The 18,533-nt window shown below is 36.9% G+C and overlaps 1 protein-coding gene across 1 annotated transcript in view; it reads right to left on the bottom strand.

Moving 5' to 3' along the window:
• Nucleotides 1–17,642, bottom strand: part of MESR3 (misexpression suppressor of ras 3) — a 91,563-nt gene extending 73,921 nt beyond the window's left edge. The window contains exon 1 of the mRNA XM_081758257.1: nucleotides 16,938–17,642. The gene's annotated coding sequence lies outside the window, so the exon portion shown is untranslated. The remainder of the gene's footprint in view (nucleotides 1–16,937) is intronic.
• Between the last annotated feature and the right edge of the window lie 891 nt (nucleotides 17,643–18,533).

The raw sequence follows: 18,533 nt of genomic DNA on the forward strand, positions 1-18,533 counted from the left end.
CTCTTGCCGCCAAAACCACACACAGAAGGATAATGAATGAGTTGATTGCGAAAAGACAACGGCGTGAAGGTTAAAAATACTACCACATGATTTAATTAAACAAAATGCCGGACTTATGTCAACTCGATCGATTGCTTTGAATCGGGCCTTTGTGGCTAATGGGGCCCCGCACTAAATTGTAATCCTTCTCTTGACAATTCCAGCGACTGTGTCATCTGAAAAAAGGAGTTTTTTCCAAGTTGAAACTGATCAAAACTTACTTGAGATATTCACTTTTGCTAGAACGTTGTGAACAGTTTGGGAATTTTGTCCATTAAATCTGAAGTTAGCACAAGTTTGAACGTAGACAAAATTCTAAAAAGACTGCAGAGAATAGATAATAAATAAATAAATAAATAAATAAATAAAAATAGCTTTAATAAAAAAGAAAAATAATGACTGATATATAGTTTATGAATGTTAAGTTATTTTTGAAAGTTCAAAAAGTATAATTTGTTTCCAACAGTACAGGTCTCGAAAAATACTACTCTGGTCTTTATTCAAGGCAAATACTTCCAGCGGGAATCGAACACAACCACGCGAGCTACCAACACGGACACGAAAGGACATAATTATTCTTATAGTTTTATGGTACACTCGAAAAAAATACATATTTTCCACCTCAAAATAATTTTGACAGCATTACACTCGCCCGAGGGTACGAGTTTCAGAAGAAACTGCAAGACAGGTGAAGTATTAGTTGCAGCTTGCATATTTGCCTTCTGCCTAGGCTATATACAACGAGCTATGTGTGGCTTTTGTATCCCTTCCTCATTACCCTTGGCTGTGTTTACGATTTTTTTTTTTTTTTTTTTAACATTGGATTTATCATATTACCTTATCAAATAATCACCATCTTCAAAGTTGACGAATGATAGGAAATAATAAAACTACTTCTTCTAAGCTTGTACACGGTTCGAAGTTTATGCATGCTTCGTGTGCTGGGCGAAAGAGCGAGGAGGGAGGTCAACTGCACAGTCGAGCGGTGTTGCCAAGAGTAGATTTATTATTCTGAGCAGATATACTTAAGCCAAAGGGAATAAACTTAAATGTCTAATTCTTCGAGTGTACCGACTTCAGAATATTTGTACTGATCCAGCATCAAGACTCAGTTGAAAAGCTACTTGATAAGTTTATTACGTCCTCTGTTACTAGAGACGTTATCTAGGAGAGCAGTGGGAATTTAAAAACCGTAGTGAGTTCAGCTCCTATTATGAACCATACTCTTCCACTTGGAATATGAACCACACTCTTACGTGGAATCTAATTACGGAAAACCGACTGAACTATTTGACATGAATGTTTGGATACATCTAGTTAATACCTTCCTCGAACTGTCTTTTTTACCACGTGACTGATGAGGGGAGCAGGTCGTAACTTGTTCGAAAAAATTAGTATTTTTCGAGCCTGTCAATTTAGGAAGATGAATCTCGATATGTAAACTCATCAAGAATAACCGAAACTGTGTCTCAGCCTTTTGAAAATTTCCCGTTTTTAGGGATGTGTGTAAGTGTGGAAGACGGCATTATATATACGCTGCCTGTTGTTTATAATCACATACCGGGAAAACCACTGAACAGTTTGAAATGAAGTTAGTATCTACCTCGTGCTAGGTTTTCAACATGGTGCTTTGAGTTGAATTGATGTTCAGTTTTAACGTCCTTTTGAACAGTAAGGCTATATGAGATGTGGACCTACTGATTAACGTGGAATCCGAACCACATGAGCTCCCGCCGGGAATCGAACCCGAGTCCCCTAAGAGAGCAGAGAGGTTCAAATATTTCATTAAGTTATTTTGCCCTTGAGGAGAACAAACACTTCAGTTCGTTGTGCATATTTAAAATAAACTTTTATTGTGTTATTTTATCTTTCTTGATACAAAGTCATTACGGCCTCAAAAGCTTTTTACTACATAAATTTATTAGATAATAAGTACGGATACTTTTCTCCACCTTCCGGAAAGAGCAATTATTATTAAATCTTCTTCCTGTCTGAGTTTTTTGTAAGAAATTATTAGATACTTAACATTCTTAAGAGGTTGAAGTGTAAAAAAAACTAATTATGTCATTAAGTCTTCTTCGTTTTTGTTCTTGTTTTCTTTTCTTTGCAATTTGTAGTTTGTACGGAAATATGGTACATTTCACATCACTTTTTTTTTCCTTTTTTAAAAGTAATTATTACTTTTTGGAAAGTTGTTTTTCGCATGACTTCACATAAGTTCAAGTGTTAACTTATTTTCTCTTTCAGTATGTTATATCATAATAATCATATGTGAAGAATACTGCAAAGATTCGTAATTATTTCAGTGGGTTATTTGCACTGGTTTTTCTAAACAAAAAGTTGAAAAAAACTACATATAGGAGTCATTAATTAATAAAATTATATGAAGATACTCCAAAACCAAATCGAATTTTGCAGTAATCAACCTCTGCTTCAATTCTATTGGATAAGAGTAAAATTGATTTTACTTAACCTCGATTTAGTACTGAATGATCTACAAAGATTGGGCCGCGGTGGTTCAGTGGTAGAGTGTTCACCTCTGATGCGTTGGGTCCCTGATTCGATCCCAGGTCGCGCCAAGTGGACTTTGTGGTGGACAAACATCGCATGCGTGGGTTTTCTACCGTTCCCTAACACTTTATTTATTCTATTATTGCATTCATTTTTCATCATCATCGTCCCCTTTATTCCAGTCGGTATAACTGTGGGATGTAAACTTGCAAGATTTCATTTCATTTTTTTTTTCTACGAAGACATCAGTAAACTTCACAACCTAACACTAATCACTTCTAATCCATATTCAGTTTTATTTTTACGGAGTTCAGTATACCAAAATTTTCTTTATATATATTTACTCTTGACAGTCCATGCGTCCTTTCGGAAAAGAATAAAAATGAAGAACTAGTTGGTGAGTCAGAATTAATTTTGGCCAGAATGTACAGAGTCAAATAAGTAGGATCGAACATGTTGATGGAGATGATAAGTTTAATTGATCCCAAGATATGGACAGTCAAAAAACGGTTTCCGCATATATTTCTATCACAGTAATTAGAGTTGAGTTGATTTTAGTTTAGCGTCCCTTTTAGCAGCAAGGCTATATGAGACGTGGACCTACTGATTAACGTGGAATCCGAACCACATGAGCTCCCGCCGGAAATCAAAATTGATCTCCCACGCCAAAGGCGCGTACGCTAACCGCTTAGCCCCGAAGGAGCTCTCAGAGTAATTAGAGTACCAGGCATACTTGATAAAACTATCCGTAGTACTGTTGAGATCAGCAGGTTATTTATAATGCTCAGGATGCAAAATATTAATCTATTCATGGAATACACTGCTAAAAATAAAACTAAAACTAATCTCTTTCTTTTTGTTGCGATATGAAGCCAAATCAGAACGCCTAGTCGTCTCCAACCGACAAAACTTCGGTGAGAGGATGGTTGTATAAGCACTGGACGCTTGCTCAACAAATCTAAAGACCTAAATATTTTTTGTATGTTCACATGTTTATTCATCTTAAAGTATATTTCATTTAATTTGAGATTTCATTTAATTTGAGGTAAAATGTTATACTTGATAAAAGTTTAATTTGCTAAAAACTTTGGTTCAAAAACCAAACTCCTTCATGTGGTGTACATGTACTAAGAGACAATGCTGTATGTTATGTTCTCTCTTAATAACTTTCCTTAGAAATCGCTTTCTCATATAAAACTTCCACCTCTACATTTTTTAAACAAAAATTCTCTCTCATTCGCTACTCTAAATCCTCGACATTCTGTTTAACATTCCCGTTTTGTTTTTCCATGCTTTTTTATTAGTTGGCTACCGTTTATTACCTCAAGTCTTGAAACTCAAATTTCACGCAGTCCTATACTAAGTATAGAGCTCTGAATTTTGTTTGGAAAATTACACAAACACCTTGACAGTACAATATTTTCACACACTTTTAGCCCTAGATATCGTTCTACTTCAAATTAACAAAATTAGAATATTAAGAAATAATTATGAAACGCCTGGTGCTTATACAACCCACATGTCAGGGAAGTTTTACTGGTTGCAGACGACTAGACGTTCTGTTCTACTTCATATCAAAAAGTTTCAGCATTTTTTCATTTCGCAATAAGAAGAAAAAGACTATTTTCTTCCACAATGCAATTAAAATTTTTTAAAAAATAAAAGTAAAATAATAATAATAACGATAAAAACTTTATAAAACAACGATCTTTGTAACAATGCACTGAAAAGGTTATTTTTGTGAGGTAATTCAATGTTATTGCCATATTAACAGAAATTCAGACAAATGCACAAAAAAGATTTTTTGTGGTGTAAAACAAAGAAATTATTTTATTTTATTTGACTTGATTTGATTCGATTCAACTTGACTTTATTTGATTTGATTTGATTCGATTTGACTTATTTTATTTTATTTGACTTGACTTGACTTGATTTGTCTCGATTCAATTTGAATTTATTTTTATTTGATTTGATTTGATTTGACTTGACTTGATTTGATTCGATTTGACTTATTTGATTTGACTTGACTTAATTTGATTCGATTCGTTTTGACTTTATTTGATTACAATTAAGATTCCCTTGCACCACCGAGGCCATATGATACGTGGACCTATAGTTTGAAACGTGGGAACTAAACCACATAGGATTCCACCGGGAATCGAACCCAGATCTCCCACGTCAAAGGCACTATGCCAACTGCTTAGGCCTTGAAGGAGGTCACGAACAAATGGGATTACGACTAAAAGTATTGGGTGCGAAAAAAACACTTCTCTAATATTCTATCCATAAAAACTTTAGCCATCAAAAGCTTAGGGAGACTGCCCAATCTTAGTCACGTTTGTTTACTTCATCCCATAATAACAAAAGAACTCCATTTTAATGTATTTTTCTAAACTTTTGTTAATAAGGCATTAACACTCTATTACTGCACCAAAAATGCAACGCTGGAACGCTTAAAGCAATTTTAACCAAACTTGGTACACGTATGACTTATAATCTGAAAAAGAATACTGTGATGTGAGATATTGATAACGTCCATGGGGGACTTTGTTTTACGACAGGTCCTAACAGATCCGGCAACACTTCGTTAAAGGTTGCCTGCACAACAAGGGAGACATTTTCATTCAAATGTGTATCCTACGGGAGGAAAGGTTCAAACACTTTTCATAGACCTATTCTTATTCTCTCCGTGCGAAGAATGGGCATTTCAATTAACACATTATCAAGGATTTCTTCCTCACTGGTTCTAGCAATACTTCCATCAAGTTATTACGTCATTCCTTGGAGGCTGCATTGGACCAGTGGTACATCCCTCCTTCTGATGCGTGAGGTCCCTGGTTTGATTCCAGCTCCCGCTAAAGGATTTGTGGTGAACAAACATTCGTGCGTTGGTTTTCAGGGTTCTCCCCTTTCGTTCTACTTCCCCTATTGTTATGATCCATCTCATCATTGCCGTCTCCCTTAGCCTAGTAAATGCTTCTTTTCCCATAATATCTTGCTTAAGGGGGTGGTTAAAACTCCGAACCCTTCCGTAACCCACTATTAATATAACACACGTTGTAGTTTGTTTCCTATTCGGTCCCTGATGGAAGGTGGAAATTCACTACTAAATGGTTTATATTTAAATTACAAATGGTTAACCCTTAAGCAAAAGTTTTCTTACAATCTCTCGAAAACTAAAATTAATGATATTGTTAAATGTTTCTAAAAAAATTAAAGTCATTAAACTTACTTAATAAGCTATATTTTTCCTTCCTTACATATAGATATCACGCTATTCCATGAATTGTACTTCCACAGGCAACTCTCACACTAATATACAGAGAAAATATGAAAATATATGTTTCTAATTATGCTTCCGAGAAAATGAACAATCTACATATATTACAATATTCCAACTATGATAGCTGTTTCTCTCTTCTTCCTTACAGCAATCGCCTCGCATCGCATCGTCTGACATACTTCCGACAGCAAGTTTCTTCGTTTCCAGGGTATACTTACTATACGACAGCCAAGCCCCTTTCTCCTATGACGCATTGGCCTCCGCTTATTTGTCATAAAGCTTATATGTGGGATGATCGAACGAAAAGCACCTACAACATATATAAGAGCCGTTGTAACAGATATCGGTAGAAAATGAGTTGAAAGAAATCCACATGTGGGCAGGTGTAATCAGGTTATGGAACTCCTTTCACATTTTTTTTTATTATTATTTCTTTCGGTTTCTTCTTTTCAGCAGTCATTTGATATGCATTCTACTTAATGGGAATACATATCTTGATATACTTCCGGTTTCCAAAGCCAAACTTAAGAATTATGGGTTCGATACCAATGTGAAAGTGGGAAGGCGAAGAAAATCGTTTTGAATCTATGATGAAGAATGCCATAAATAAAATTCATGGCTATACGACTAAAATATCTAATCTCATCTGGAATAAATCCTTTGCCAGTCAAATGTTTTGGCGAGAATTTTCCCCCGGGTGGAACATTTGAGAGCAACCTGAATTAAGAGGCGGGGAAATGTCGAAAGAACATGTACGGATTTAATCTGACGAAACGCGAGTATAGAGAATTAAAACAACTAAAAAAAGGGAAAAGTGCCCTTTATGAGCCATGTCTCTTAATATTGCCTATGAGACGGGACGAGACAGAATTTTCGTGGCGAGATACGGGACGACACAACGAGCTCTTCTAACAGAAACACGATATACTTTTCGAGAGGAGACTGCACTTTCATGTCACCCACTTCGAAAAAAATGAAACGAAATGAAATCTTTCAGTTAAATCTCCAACCTTATGCCCGTTAGGCCAAAGGAGATGGATGACTTAGGCAAGTGAATGATGGGAGAAGAAATAGTGGAATGAGAATGTGGAAGAAATCGGGAGTACTCCGAGAAAACCCATCACCACGATGTTGTCCACCACAACCTTACTTGGCTGGGAATCGTATCTGGGACCTCACACACCAGAGGTAAGCGTTCGACCACTCAACCACCGTGTTATTGTTTGATAATCAGTGCCCTCATCTTGCATGGCAATGCTGACCTACATATCGCTTTAAAGGACGGTGCAAATTCTTCATTAGATAGCAGTATGATACCCTGCCTTACCTACCGTATTCTCCTGACGTCTCATTTTGACCGACGGGGGAGCGGTGGCTCAATGGTAGAGCGCTCACCTTCGGTGCTTGGGGTCCCTAATTCGATCCCAGCTCGCGCCGTGTGGTCTTTGTGGTGAACAAACACCGTGCTCGTGGGTTTTCTCGGGGTTCTCCCGTTTCCTTCCACTTTCTTCATTCCACCGTTTTACTTATCTTTCATCAACACCGTCTCCTTTAGCCTAACCGGCATAACCGTGGGACGTAAAACTTAAAGATTTCATTTCTTTTCATTTTTTCGTTTTGACCGATTACCACTTCCATCGACATCTAGATAAGTTCTTGAAAGGAACGAACTTCCTTGATGACGGTGCGGAGCAACTTCCCGCTGTGAACTTCCTTGGAATAAAATCGGCCAGGCAATGGAAAAAAAAAAAAAAAAAAAAAAATATGTGGCTGCAGCCGAACTCTACTTTGACTAACCAGGTATTGACATTTTCATTTGTCTTAGCTATACAGTACATAATATTATCAAAATTCTGACAAACAATCGGAAAACCCTTGACAACAGTACAGTAATATTAAGTGGTGCCATTTCTGACTTTAACACGAAGTACATATTCAGTCTTAAGGAATTAAGTATACTTCCGTGTGAATACCTGACCACTGAATCCCAAAACATTTATTCAACACATCGTTAAAAAAGTTACGTCCCAAACCGTTAATGTTTTAAAAATGTACTTTCTTTAAGTTTTCAGAAACTCGTTAATATTGTTTTAAAATTTTTCATATACAAAAAACGTTTCATGTCGTACGAAAACAAAATGAAACGAAAAGAACAAAAGATGTATATGATCTGTGTATACCGAACAAGGAAGCTTCCATGGTTATGTAAACAAGTACGGTATGTGAAGAATAAAGTATTTTCATGCCTTCTTTGCGGAATCATTGTTTTGCTTCTTTGTAAATGCGTTTATTACATGCTTATCTTAGCGGTTAAATTTTGTGTGTTGTGTGTAATGTGAGACATTTTTGTTTCATCTTTATTTCTTTCACTAAATCAACGTATATAATTCAACACTTGTTTGTATAAAACAAAGCGAAGACAAATTAAAAAGAAACAAAATTCCCACAGAACAAAATGAACTGTTATCAGCACGAATACACACATACAGTACATACAAAGTTTAGCACAAAACCCTATTGTTTCGTGTTAATATTTGTAGAAACAAAATTGGGAAGATTTAATGAAAGCTGGTCGGATTTTTTAAAGAATGAAAATACGCGTGTGAATTACTTGTAAGGTGCAACAAGAAAAGGGCGTTACAGAAGACTGTTAAATTTAAGCAGCTTTATATTCGAAATATGGTTCCTGACTTCAATTTCCTCATATAGCGTTCTCATAGCATTTCCGATTCACGCTAATCATGAATTCCCTGAATTGACAGACGGGGATATGTTTGAAATGAGGACTGGCCATCAACACGTTAGCGTAAAAGAATATAACTCCATTCACTAATGCTGTGGGCAACGTTGCATTTTCATTTAACATTCAGCGCATAATGAGAGTACAGCCCAAACTCCGATTTAAAAAATCCATTTTACATTGAAAACATAATACTCGGAGGTGGTTGCTCCTCTAACATTTTGTTGAGGTCCTTCGTGGTTAAGCGGTTAGCGTACGCGACTTTGGCGCAAGAGACCCGGGTTCGATTCCCGGCGGGAGCTCATGTGGTTCAGATTCCACGTTAATCAGTAGGTCCACGTCTTATATAGCCTCGCTGCTCAAATCGATGCTAAACTAAAATCAACTCAACTCTTAACATTTTGTTGTAACCCTGATAATAATAGAGTTATTCTATTTCAGGGGACTTTTGAGACACACCCTGTATGTATACTAACTATTTGTATCAGGCGGGTCGCGGTGGCTCAGTGGTGGTAGAGCGTTCACCTCTGATGCATGGGGTCTCGGGTTCAAACCCTGCTCCCACCAAGTGAACTTTGTGGTGGACAAATACCGTGTGCGTGGGTTTCCTCGGGGTTCTTCTGTTTCCTCCTACTTTCTTCATTCCACCATTTCACTCATTACTCATCATCACCGTCTCCTTTAGCCTAACCGGTATAATCGTGGGACGTAAAACTCAAAAATTTTATTTGTATCAGGGGCGGATCCAGGGGGGAGATCGGGGCGATCGCTCCCCCCAGAAGAGGAAACTTTCTTATTGTATATATACAGTATAAATAAAACCTTCCCAAAGTTTGGAGCCCTTAAAAGTAGCAGTATGACAACCTACCGCGACCCCCCAGAAGTCGGTCCTGGATCCGCCCCTGATTTGTATTATTATTAACTTATGCAAATTAAAATTGCATTATTTCATTTACAAAAAAGGGCTTCTTGTACTATTACAGTACTACTAAGTGCACTGAACAAGAACAGAACTAGTTTTTCGAGGCAGAACTGCATTCTTAAACACATCTTTACATTTTTTTTTTCTCTTTGTTCACTACAACATATCTATCATTACTTAAGCTTTTATGTCCTTTATTAGTTAACTCAATTCTTTCTACATCAGAAGCAACCGTGAGATCAAGAACCGCCCTGTACTAATCACAGAATAAAAGTGCATATAAAGAAGAAGAAGAAGAAGAAGAGAAAGAACAAATGAAGAATTTTCTTTTTATGCATGCTGTTTCTTTTTCTTTATCACATAAATTAAGTTGCTACTCCCTGTGATTTGATGCAATATGATTATACGCTGTGATCTGCCTCGAGACATAGAAGAGCTGGAATTCGTATGTACCCATTCATTTAGGGCTCACAAATCGCATTCCTTCAAGAGAAGCGTTTTTCTTGCCTCCAGCTTTACACGATTACCACCCTTTTCTGTTTTTTTTTTCGTTGATCTTTTTTCTTGCACATTTTATATAAAAGTATATATTTTATAATAGTGTTAGAGGACCACGGTGTCTCAGTGGCGGAGCGCTTACCTTTGGTGCGTGAGGTTTCTCATTCGATTCTCGGTCAAGTAAGTTTGTGGTGGACGGCATCATGGGGGGACTCCCGTTTCCTCGCAGATTCTCATTCTACCAATTATTAAATCATCATTCACTTGCTTGAATCATCCGTCTCCCTTAACCTAAAAGGCGTAACCGAGGGACGTTAAACTAAAAACGAAATCAAATGAAATCTTTTGAGTTTTACGCCACACGGTAATGCCGACTATGCTAAAAGAAGACGATGATGATGAGAAATTAATAAAATGGTGGAATGAAGAAAGTGGGAGGAAACGGGAGAACACCGAGAAAATCCACGTACACGGTGTTTGTCCACCACAAAATTCACTTGGCGCGAGCTGAGATCGAACCAAGGACCCCATGCACCAGAGATGAACGCTGAACCACTGTGCCACCGAAATTCCGACGTTAAATTGAAAGATTTCGTTATTTATTACAGTCTCTTCCTAAAATTAGGGATGTTTTTCAGTCAAAAATAAAAGAAATGCATAGACATTTACAACAAAAGAATTCATTAGCCCTCTGCGCTGGACTTGTGACTAGTGAACGCTCCTTTCGTGCACGGGGTCATGGATTCGATTCCCAGTGGGGGATCTTTAAAATTTAAAACGGGTAAACACTGGTTTGGATTCCATCTTCATATGTAGCTCTCATATAGGCTCAATGCTGAAAACGGGACGCTATCTTCAATAAAAAAGCAAACAAGCAAACCAACAAAAAGATTTCATTGCTATTACAATGCTTTTCATAAAATCACTTTTTTGTTAGACTCGAATCTTGCAACTTAAATTTTAAACTTACTGAAGCTCTGAAATTTTGTACAGATAATTTATACAGATAACTGTAGGCTTACTTTTTTGCTGTATCTTATGGTTTTAGTGTGAAATTAATTTATTAATATTTCTTCTCTACGTTCTAATTATACAGGGTGGCCCAAAAGTAGGTATACACCCCTACATTGATCAAGTACAACATTTTAGTTTATGGGTTTATTTGCCTCGGCTCTTCCGAGCTTAAGAACTAAGTGAAAACACATTAAGAACAAATAATAAAGAAACTAAGTGTATTTGATGGATAACAATAAGAAATAACATAAAACGCAGTTTTTCATTACTGTACTGTGGGCCACCCTGTATATCCTATTCCATTATGAAACCAAAAATGTATGGGAGTTCGCATGTACAGCATAACATGCATGATACCTTCGTTAAATCTTAAGATTTATTTCATGCTGTGAAACTTATGATACATTTAAAGAACTGATTGAATGTGAAAAGATTTTATAACAAAAAGTAAAAATGATAACCGAATAAAACTTTTTAAAACTGTTTTTATAACATGGGCTTTTTTTTATTTGGTAGGGTAAAATGCAGAATTGAACTACAGCAGATTTCAGATGAGAAGCGGCATGGCCTTGAGTTGGCTTTACGCGGCGTCCAATTGGCTTTGAGCGGTGTTGACAATTCGCGACAAGCATTTCTGCACGCTGACTTCTCGCGCTACTGCGAATCTTGACAATAGCAGAGGCGCTTATTAGAAATATTGTATTAGCACATTAACTGCTCACTTTACGAAGTAGAAAAAAGAATTACGAACACATACGTGAAAACTACATCTTTTTATGACAACTGGTTGTCATGATACACGCTTTGAAAGGTTTCCATATAAAACAATTAGTAAAACGAGCGTTGAGTCCCGTCTAATTTCCAGTGGATTTTTCTTCGATTTGGAAATGGAACTCAACTTTTATTAAAGGATAATCAGGGGTGTAACCAACAGGTTGTTCTAGGGGAACATTACTTTCAGGGGGAGGAAAGCTTTTCACACATTAAAAACAGAACAAATGACCTCTTTCAGAATATGAAAGCATTTTAACTCACCATGTATACTATACACATATTATGTTTTCTCGATGCTACCTTAACAAAAGACGGATCTTGACAGTACTGAAGTTGAAAAGCGAATTGTAAGAGATAAATCAATAAGCTATTCATAAGAAAACAAACGCTGTTTCTAGCAGTCTGTTTATCCGACTTTGTGTTTATGTAGGTTAAAATACTAAAAGGAAAAATCTCGAAAAAATATCAACTCAGATATTATTATGCAATAATATAGTAGTGAGAGATCCTGGGGGGACTGAGGGAGCCAGGGCCCCTCATTTTATTTGTAAATGTGCAATATTAGGCATAATTTGAATGCAATTTGTCTTAAAATCATAAATATATGCTTTCTGCATCTGAATGCACCCTTCCCCCCAATTTACAGAGAAATCAGCGTCCTTGTAATTAGGTACAGAAACTGTATTGATGATGTTTTCTTTTTTTCTTTTTTTTTAAAAATCTTATTTTATTATAAACGTTCCTAATTTCCATTAACTATTAAACAAGTTTACTAAACATATACTAGATGAACCTCATTTCGGGGCTGGAAATAGTTTGGAAAATCAAGGCCCTCTTTTCCCCCGTTTCTACACCCTTGAGAATAGTAAGCGATCGAATTAAATAACAAGCCTCTGCAATTTGATTCATATATATATATATATATATATATATATATATATTCGATTCCCGGCGGGAGCTCATGTGGAAGAACAGAAGGTATGGGACATTCGTAATATTGTCTTGAAATTGCCTTCATGCAAGATTCTTCCTTATTCGACAGAAGAAACGCAGTATGATTTTTTTTTTCTTCGTTTCAATACCTTACGTATGTGTGGCCAATTACGTACTCCTTCTTTACTCCTCTAGCAGGGATGCAAAAGCACCAGGCGTCTGAGTGGTGTCATAAATTATTGTAACCCAAAACAAACTCGACCATATCGTGTTGCTTACGAATCAGATGGATTGTTGTGAGACCTACATCAAGTATAAGGGTATGTTATTATAGGAACAGACATGGAAGCAAAGGAGCTGATTGTGTGTGTAGGAACGCAACTTCTCTTCTTCTAGCATAAACAGAATTCATCAGTGTCTAGGTTGCTTTCTTTCGTGGTAGTTCATTTGTTCTCCAAAATTATAGTTGACAATGTCTTTAAGGAAACCGAGTACAAGTGCGGAATTTTCTTTTTTAAAAAAAAAAGTGCTACGAAGTGAAGCTCGAAGAATAATTTTTGTGTTTACAATTTTTGGAACTCATAATAAAAAATTTACAAGAGTCACATTCAGACAATGGCGAAATATTAATTGACATAGACGATAGTGAAAGTAGTGTTGAAGACGAACGTTTAGCAGTTCCACTGGAATAAGTTAATAGGTAGGTTATTCAGTTGCTATATATACTTCTAGGATACACAGCCAAAATCTTTGAGTTTGCTGGAATAGTATATTTACATTGTGAATAATGTTGTCAATGTATGTGTAATAATATCAACTAGAGGAAGAGCGAGAAGGGAAAGGAGAGTCCGAAATCCGGCAACACCGCGCGGAATATCGCACAGCATTGGCTACTGCCCGTGATGCTTTACATCTGAAAAACACAATAAGATTATAAGAGCATTGTGCAAGGTTGATTATAATGAATTATAGCGAAGCTCTTAAAGAGTAATGGTTCCCAACCTGGAAAACGCACACTGCTGGCAGAAATAAAAACAAAACTTTGAAATCGTGAACAAAGCATCATTTACAAAGACATTTGCAACGCATCTTTAGCCAACATTACAGACGCTATATGTTTTGTATTTTGTATTTACTATGAGAAGGATGGAAGGGGAGTGATGTACATAAAATTTCGAAGAGAACCCGATAAGCAAAGTTAGGAACTATTGACTTAGAGCTTAGGATAAATAGGCCTATTTGGAAGCAGGACGAACAAATACCTACCAAAATTTGACAATTAAAAAGACGCCAACTTTTATCTCTTCTGTGGAGGGAACATTAGGGTAAATAATTGTATTACTTCCTTTATCACAAGCAACATAAAATTGCGTACAAGTAACTATTATGTTTGAAAAAGTACAACTTACCCTCTCTTTTATGTATAAGGCGCGTATTTAAAAATTAAACATCAGATTTGGTCTTATGAGATTCCTAACACCCAAGATGATCCATTGGGAGACTCGAACCTGTATATCCTATCTCAGAAACAAAAACAACTCCTCGCTTGCTCGAAGGGATGATGCACAATCGCTAGTTATAGATTACACTGGCTATGGAGTTCCGCAGTGGTCTAGGATTTTACACCTGTATCGAGGGAAGATATTGAGTCAAAACCCCATTCCGCACTTCCTACCCAACCCAAAATTCAATTAAATAAAATGGCAAATTAGCGATTTGCTGAATCCTTTATTAGAGTTTAGTATATATATATCCCTTCTCCCCGAACTTCTTTTCTAGGTACCCTCTTAAACCCTTCCAAGTATTTTTTTCCTTTCTTTCGCCCCTTTTTCTCCCGATTTTTTCGCCGCCCTTACTTCGGCGCCCGGGGCCGTCGCCCCGCTCGCCCCCCCCAGGCACGGCCCTGTGCCAAACGTCCCGGTTTTCCAGGACAGTCCCGGTTTTCAATGAAAGAATTAACTGTCCCGAAAAAGGCTTTCGCGACGCATGTTTGTCCCGCTTTTTGTTCTTCAGACTGCAAAAAAAAAAAAAAAAAAACTGCAAGAACTAGTATGTTTCAGCTAAAAACAGAAGGTTTGTGTAGCCAATTAATTTTACTAAACAAACATGGAGTTTGAAAATTTCATTCATTCTTTCGTCCTATGGGCTGTTTAGCTTCCATAGGGGAAAAAAGCATTTAAAAATATATATATTCAAGAGGGTGTATAGCCTATGCTATTGCAAAATTTTCTTTCAAACCACTATCAATAGGAAAGAATGTCATTTTCCCGGTGACGGGTAGCGTTTCTGATTCAGATGATGATGAAACAAAGAAGAAAATATTTCTTCAATCATAAATGGAAGAGTGTACCGTAATTGGCGCGATATTTAGGACCTATTAAACACAAAAAATCGGAATTCGGAATAACGAACGCCAGGCAGCTCTTATGTTATCTTTTTACATTCTTTATAAATCCCTTCTGGGGCTTCATTTGTGATAACTGTGTATAGAATGAACTGGAAAATTGTGAGTAGTAACCTATAAAAGACAGGTAATTAATTGATTCTGATCAAATGAGTGGGAACCCTGACTATATACGTATAGCCTGAAATTGGTGTCCCGGTTTTCCGTTTACAAAATCTGGCAACCCTAATAAAACATAAGAAAACGAAAGAACTAATAAATCAGAAGGGGCGGTGCCAGAAAAAAAAATCAAGGAGGGAGGTAGTCCTAACTAACATAATAATGGGACTGCGATGGCTCAGTGGTAAAACGCTCATCTCTACTGCATGGAGTCCTTCGTTCAATCCCAGCTCGCTCCAAGTGGATTTTGTACAGTAAAAAACAGCATTTGACAGTTTTCTAGAGGCTATTCTGTTTCCTCTCACTTTCATCACTCCTTTATTTAACTCATTATCATCATCACTTTTAAGCTCAGCGCATAAACGTGGGACGTTAAAACTCAGAATAATAATTTCAACAGAGACTTAATAATGGCAGGGAATGAGGAAAGAATTAAAATAATTCCAGGAGAACTATCAAATTCCTCTTTATTTCTCATTGCTTACTTCGTTTATAACTGGATACCAGTGCCGGATCTAGCCCCGGGGCCGGGGGGCCTAGCCATCCCGTTTTTTTGAGTGACAAAAATAATTGAAGATATTATTTATGTATTTTTGAAAGTTTATAGTAAGCTCATGGTATACGTATCATAGTCTGACTTCTGGGTGCCCCCTTCAGGTTTTACCTTCTAGATGCACCATTGCTGGATACTGATCAGGAGCGTGATTTCAGCTCTTGTTTGGGGGGCAAAATCCCTTGATATAAGTAAAATTTCCCATTTTTCACTGATATACTGCTATTTTATTGATAAAACATATATAAATGTCAAACTCATGGGGGCAACTGCCCCCTGCCCCCCTAAATGACGCCCTTGATACTGATACATTCTTTTATGTATCACAATGTATAAAACACCAATGGTTGGTTGATTTGAAGTTTAGTATCATTTTCTGCACCACGGCTATATGGGCTTCTGGGTCCCTTATTTATTGCATACAATATGAAAACTGTGTCTCAGTCAATGCGATATTACAATTCGGCTAATAGTTGAAAGGTGGTAACCTTACGTTGTTCCGCGGAGACAGGATGAAATGGTTTCGAACTCGGAACTGTGGTATGTGGGATTTAAATCACATCTGCTACCACCGGAACTCGAACTCGGTTCTTCCACGCCAAACACGTGTATGTTAACCGTATACACACGAGGGAGTTCTCTAAAACATCATCTTAGCATGTGTAATTTCGACTTCGAGTCCCGAGTGAGTACACAAATCTTCGATGCTGACCTTACATTATGAAGAAATTAGAATCGAAATCCCTAATTTGAAAAAAAAAAAAAAAAAAAAAAAAGTGGTGAACTTACATCAAAACAAATGATTGTGAGACCTCATGTGCTGACCGCCCACGCATAACTAAAACCGATCTTAACTGACAACCCTTCACAGGTCGTAATATCGGGAAAAATATACAAAAATTCGTGTCAAGTGTCAATTTTATGAGACTATTTTTTTTGCTTCTTTCTTTCCATGCCGGCTTATAATTGGCATTTCAAACAAAGATGTGACAAGCTGTGTTCTGAACTACGATAGTACTTAACTCTTTTTGCAATATCCACATAACATGTTAATCCTCATACACAATACACATAAGGGAAAAAAGAACATATAAACACGATACTTACTAAAAGATTTATGTTTGTTGATCACACGGAGTATCTTCTTCCCTTGAGAGTTATTTTTCCTTTCACACGGGAAAAAAACAATATTTTTTTGTTTTCCCAGAAACCAACAATCTCACTGTTTTTTTCCTCTAAACCGAAATTTTCACGTATTTCAAGAAGACACTGCGTTTACGAAAAAAAAAAAAAATGTATTCACTTGTTTATCACAAAATTTGTCACCACTGATTTTCTTTATTATTAAATTACTTGTTAATACCACTGAAAAAAATCCTTTGTCAGAACAAAACCACTGTGCATGAACTTGTGAGAAATATCTGTATTCAGGCAAATTCGCAATCACTGTTATTTTTTCCTTTTTTATCTTAGAAATATTGTCACACTGTGATTTATTTGGAGAACTGATAAGCGCGCTAATTTGCTTCTATCGAGCGCAACCCCATCTAGCGTCAACAACTGTCACCGCGTCTCTGCTGGTTTGCTTCGTTCGTCTGTGTGAGAATATTTTTGCTGGCGCAGTATTCGCTGTGCTTGAGGCTCAAAAGAAACTCCACTGCGCATGTGCGAACCCGGATTTTTCTCAGTGAAGTAGAGAAAACTCCCGCGGCTTCAGCGAGTAGTAAAGCCCAGAGATCCAGCCAGAAGAACTTGAAATGCCGGGTGGCGTCATTCACATGAAGAGCGACTTCGTGCAGTTCCGCGAGCAGAAAGGGGTTTGGGTATAATGCAACGAATCGTGACTCATTTTCCGCTTTTGGTAAGAAATGACGTCATGTTTGGAATGCCGTGGCCAATCGTATTTAGTAAATCGTCCATGACTCAACTGAGTGTACGCTACGTCACTATGAGAGAAACAGCAGTAATAATAGTTTATAGTATTCACCTTGCATAGCAATTAAGTTTTGGTGGTTGTTACTAAGGGGGCGTTGGACACAGCATTAAAGGGTCATGTTATGTAGAGCATTTTTTTTTCATTTTTTTTCCAAAGGAAAACTTTCTACTGCGTGGTTTTAAATGTAAATGGAAGATTTATATTTGCCTGAATATGGATACATACTTTTGCTCACACTCTTCTGCCCTAATATCATACGTTTGGAACATGGAATAGTTGCTAAATTTGACCCGACAAATTATTTTCTCCTTTATAGGTCATTTTGTAATGGCATTAATTTTAGTTTTTTTTTTTAATACTTAATATTCTCTTTTACTTTTGTCGCTTTTCAACGTGTGTGTACTTTAAAAGAAAAAACTTCCTCTTCTTCCTCTTAATACGAAAAGAAACATTCAAACTCGTCAATACGAAGTCGATAGAACGCCTAGTCGTCTGCAACTAGCCAAACTTCTGTGTACGCTTGGGTTGTATAACAATCAGGCGCTCGATAATTATTTCTAAATAATTTTTTTAAGCAGTTTGGTTTACTACAACTCCTTTATACATTTACTGGGTCTGCACGTGTGTGTCCGCCAGACAAAAAAAAATCTCAAAAACTACTTGATGGGACAACCATTGATTTTCGTCCGCATGTGGACAAGAGGTGGCCAACATGTCGACCGGCAAGTAGAGTAGCCCGTGATCATACCGTCTGTATCAGTCATTGT

The sequence above is a fragment of the Thermobia domestica genome, chromosome 5 (genome assembly GCF_964235325.1).
Source record: "Thermobia domestica chromosome 5, izTheDome1.hap1.1, whole genome shotgun sequence".
Classification (NCBI taxonomy): Eukaryota; Metazoa; Arthropoda; class Insecta; order Zygentoma; family Lepismatidae; genus Thermobia; species Thermobia domestica.